This window comes from Podarcis bocagei (genome assembly GCF_964188305.1).
Source record: "Podarcis bocagei genome assembly, chromosome: 12".
Classification (NCBI taxonomy): Eukaryota; Metazoa; Chordata; class Lepidosauria; order Squamata; family Lacertidae; genus Podarcis; species Podarcis bocagei.
The window spans coordinates 10,924,028-10,929,221 of NC_138137.1; the positions used below are offsets into that span (position 1 = coordinate 10,924,028).

At 43.4% G+C, this 5,194-nt stretch overlaps 1 long non-coding RNA gene across 1 annotated transcript; it reads right to left on the reverse strand.

Annotated features, from left to right (window-relative positions):
* Positions 1-415: 415 nt before the first annotated feature.
* LOC308570306 lies at positions 416-2,225 on the reverse strand. The gene is made up of 2 exons (XR_014001105.1): positions 2,034-2,225; positions 416-696 (listed from the first exon to the last, which is right to left on the reverse strand). It is a non-coding gene; the product is annotated as an uncharacterized lncRNA (long non-coding RNA).
* Between the last annotated feature and the right edge of the window lie 2,969 nt (positions 2,226-5,194).

The window sequence follows — 5,194 nt, forward strand, 5'->3', positions numbered from 1 at the left end:
AAAGGGAGAAACGTGCTAAGAGGAAGGCATGCTTGGCAAACCCTCACTGTGATCAGCTCCTGCCCGGAAACCTATGTCCCCACTGTAGAAGGACGTGTGGATCCAGAATTGGCCTCCACAGTCACTCACGGACTCACTGTTAAGACCATGTTTTTGGAAGACAATCTTACTCAGCTACGAGTGATCACCAAAGAAGAAGAAGAAGATGCCTACATTTTACATCATGATGGAGCATAGATCTTGATAGCAACATGTCACGCAGTGACCCAACATGTCATGCAGGTCTGTGCCCTTTCAATGAAGTTGTCTTTAAGATACACTCAGGTTTTCCTGGTCTTTATTCTACTCTCTCCCTCAGTAACTGAAGGTTTAACAAGATCATGTCCCTCAAGGCAATCACACATGCACACAGCGGTCCAGTTTTGGACTCTGAACCTGATGGTTTTCAGAGGAGTGTATTAGTTCACTTATTCCCCAATGTAATAAGCCAGCCCTTATGTGCTTTGGGGCTTTCCAGTTCTTTCTGTAGAGTAAGGTCCCAGATGTCTGCTCCCCAAGCCTTCGTCTTCATAAGAAAGATGTTTTCAGATGAAGAACTGTGAGGGTAGAGAGACTTTGCTGACCATCACGCAGTGGCTTTTTCCATCTGCCTTGGCCCACCCTCCAGCCGTGGGAGCCTTTTCCAGACCATGACTTCTGAGAAGAGAGTAGAAGAGAGAAGAGGGATATTTTTAAAATAAATAAATTATAACTTGTGTGTCTTTGTTTCTCAGTTTGATCCTTTTGTATGCTTTGTGGTATTTTGTGCATTTGGCTGGCTGTTATTTTGATTGATTATAGTTTAGTAACTCTTAATTGTAATTGTTAAGTGTGAACTGTTTAATTATTGTTTGCCGATGTTTAATTTTACTGTTTACTGTTATATTCTAATGGATCGTTGAATATTGCTTTATTCGATGTGTTTATTTTAAAGTTATGCTTTTATCGTGACTTGTATTGCATCAGATTGTTATTAGGTGTGTGATCTTTGCTGTCAATTTTGTTGGTTCTTTAGCTCATAAACCGCCTTGCATGTGGTAATAGAGGAAGGCAGTACACAAAAGTGAAATGAAATGAAATGAAATGATGGCACCATAACACACACTACCAAACCATAGAGAAGGTGCCAGCTCCAGGATGTAAGGGGCAGCAAGAAATCGCTATTAAAAGTACTCCTAAACAGCAAGTGGTACAGGAAGGTATGAGGCTGCCTTAGACCAAGTCAAAGTATTGGAGCATTAACCCAGTATTGCCTCGCTCAGGGACAGCTGGTGTTCTCCGTATGTTGATGGACTCCAACTCCCATGAGCCACAGCAGGAACAGCCAATGGTCAGGGATGATGGAAGCTGTAGTCCAGCGACATCTAGAGGGTAACATGTTGACTATTGCAGATCTAGAAGAAGAGAAGAAGAAGAGTTTGGATTTGATATCCCACCTTTCACTCCCTTTTAAGGAGTCTCAAAGCGGCTAACATTCTCCTTTCCCTTCCTCCCCAACAACAAACACTCTGTGAGGTGAGTGAGGCTGAGAGACTTCAGAGAAGTGTGACTGGCCCAAGTTCACCCAGCAGCTGCATGTGGAGGAGCGGAGACGCGAACCCAGTTCCCCAGATTACGAGACTACCGCTCTTAACCACTACACCACACTGGCTCTCTACTTTATCAGAAGCTCTCTAAAGCCGGGGTAGGGCATTGGGCCTGGCATGGATCCCAGTTTGGTCTGCAAAGCCATTTCCTCCAAACTCTGTGAGCCTGTCGCACACATGGCATCATTTTTAAAAAAAAAAGTTTAATTTTTTTATTTTTTACCAACAAACAAAACACAAAGAGTGAAACCCCCCAGGCGGCTGATACATTGGGTATACATAATCAATAATAACATATTCAAATCAACCATATGTACAATTTTATATACCGGTACATTTAACACTCCTCCATCCACAAGGTTTATTTAACTTTTAACATTATAATTACCCCAAATTGTTCAAACCTACTCAAATAATTCAATATCACACATGGCATCATATATGGCACAGGCACAGCTGCAAAGGAGCAACAGGGAGCCTTAAAGTACACTTCCTATCAGGGCACTATGTCAGAGGACTTTGGGGGGGGCAAATATTTATTTGGCTGCGGCAGAGCCCCAACCCCCACCCCACCCCCAATGTTCAGGGGACAGAGGAGGCCAAGCATGGACCCACAGCTTCCATGGCTGACTTCTCCTCCTCCTGCCACTGCAGCTGCCGGGGAAAGTGGCCCTGGCTCTTCCTGATGTTGTGCGTGTGGCACGCAACTTGCGGCACGCACAGCGCACACAGCCTGTAGGGAGTGGGGTGTGTCACAACAATGGCAGGAGCTGGGGCCTCTTCCCTCAACAGCAGCAACTGGAGAAGCCGGTACTCAGAGCACTCGGCACATGTGTATGACATCACACACACATGACATCACCGCCCACTCCTCTTATGCTTCTTAGTTGACGCGTATGCTTCTTATCATTCTTTGGCACGGAAGCCTTGTGGACTGCTTTTGGATGTGGTGGCAGCAAGCCAGAGAAGGGTGGGCAACAGTATAGACAGTACTATTTTTCTAGGAGAAGAGAAGAGTTTGGATTTGATATCCCGCTTTATCACCAGCCTTGGGAGTCTCAAAGCGGCTAACATTCTCCTTTCCCTTCCTCCCCCACAACAAACACTCTGTGAGGTGAGTGGGGCTGAGAGACTTCAGAGAAGTGTGACTGGCCCAAGGTCACCCAGCAGCTGCATGTGGAGGAGCAGGGAAGCGAACCTGGTTCACCAGATCACGAGTCTACCGCTCTTAACCACTACACCACACTGGCTCTCTAGGGGGAAAAGGTGGTGGAACTCACCATGAAGACCTTCCTTGTTCTCTTAGAATGACAATGGTGCCCACCTGAGAGGTGCTGGAACTGAGTTCTGGTAAGTTCTGGCTGGAAAACAACAACAACAAAAGTTATTAAAATATAAAGTACCCCTTATTCCACATCATCACTGTCATTTGGGGATAGTCTCCAGCTCAGTAGTAGCACATAGCTTGCATTCAGAAAATCCCAGGTTCGTTCGCAAGAATTGACAGGCAAGGCTGGATTTGAGACCCTGGAGAGCCCCTGCCAGTCTGTGTAGACAATACTGAGTTAGATGGATCGATGCTCTGATTCAGAGTAAGGCAACTCTCCATGTTTCTATTAAAGAAATGTGGTTGTCTTCAGCATTGATCTGGTTGAACTCTCTTACTACTTACTGTATACGCATCCTGATGTTCCTTTGGCAGTCCAAAAGGATGTTCCTCCGTTTCCCCAGAGACTAATGTCAAGGGGCAAGTGCACACGTGCTCTGCTTGCTGACCTCCTCGGTGACACAATTTTGTAACTATCAGGTATTGATCTACTCTGCTTTCTAAGGCACAGTTCCTGCATTGCCTGCTACTGAGTAGCAAGTGCACCTGCGCTAAAATATCTAGCCAAGGACTGTTTTGTTACAGAATTGGAAACTTGACAGTGGCGACTGGGAACAGTTATCATGGCCATATTTCGATCGGTTGCAAAAGAATCAGAAGCAGCAGCAGCAGATGCATAACAGTGCCATAAAGCATTATGTGCCCTGGAACTAGTAGAAGGAAATATTGTTAATCTAGCAAGATGACAAGATAAGTCCCAGGTCTTTAAGTGCTGTGCACCCTTGGAAAATCTCTATTTTAGGATCCTTTTATCTTGTTTTAATTGTCCATGAATGTTTGTGTTTAGATTTATTATGAATAAAGCATTGGCCCTTAATCTATGGGTTGCCGGACATCGGTCTTGCACTTCTTGCAATGGTATAGCAAGATATCAAGCGGAACAATATTTCACGTTGAGCGTTTGAAAAACGAATCCATCAGCCAAAACAGAGCTTAAGTACTTGATTTGTAAATTGTGTGGCATGATTTTATCTCACATACAAATTAGGGACATATGCAGCAACATCTATCAAAGCTTTGCCTCAGATTATAGAAAAGAGACTAATTACAAACTGTGATATTATGATGAAGTATACGGAACGTCTCCAAGTTGCCAATAGATCTTACAAATATGCTTACCTAAACATATTACCTTCTGTTAGTAATTACAAGATGTAACTCTATTTTGTTTTTGTTGTTTTCTGTTTTTGTATTTTGGGTATTGCTGGCAACCCTGAGAAGGAAGAGTGTTTGGAAGAACCGGATGGAAAAAATGTTTTTAACTGCAGCTGCTTTTAGATGTTCTTAATTTATAATTGTTTTTAGAACGTTTTAAACTGTTTTAAAATGCTTTGGTTTTTTGTATTTAATTTGGTTATCTGTTTGCCACCTTAAGCTCCTTGGGGAAGAAAGGCAGGATAGAGAATCAAAAAATAGTAGTCGTAATAATAATAATTTTATTATTTTTATTATTTATAAGTTGCCCATCTGGCTGGGTTTCCCCAGCCACTCTGGGTGGCTTCCAACAGAATATAAAAACATAATCATGTATGTTTTGCTGAGTGCTACCAATTGGTGTATGAAGAATGATCACCTTCACACGTTGTGCTAAAGTAGAGTTTGGGGTTTTCCTTTTAAGACCATGAACTTTTCCTAACTATGTTGAGGAGAGTGGAGAAATGTTGACTTTATAAGGGAACATGGGGTGCATAATTACCATGGCTCCGATAAGAGGCTTACTGTGAGCAGGTGTGCACTGCTTTATTGACAATGCGCCCCAACAGTCTCAGCGTCATCAGAGAAGACATTTGGCAGGAAAGAATGGCAGCTTCTGACATGACTGCCGTGTTGAGTTGTGAGATGTGTTTCAAGATCGGTTAAGCTCACTCCTGGATGCATCTAAAATAAGCCAAGGGTTTTTTTCCAGGTAAATTGTACAACTATGAAGTTTCAGAACTGCTTACCTGGCCACACTTCTGCCTCCTGAATCCACACAGATGTCCCTTGCATTGTCTTGGCATGTTCCCTGCACCCTTTGCAGCTCCACAAAAGAATGCTTCAATTAAAGATGTATGTTTTTAAGATATAGAACAGTGTGTGTGTGTGTGTGTGTGTGTGTGTGTGTGTGTGTCTTGCTCTCTCACACATGCACCTCCTTTGGAAATATCAGCGGCTGGCTTTTGCTTATGCTGTCTATGTGTCG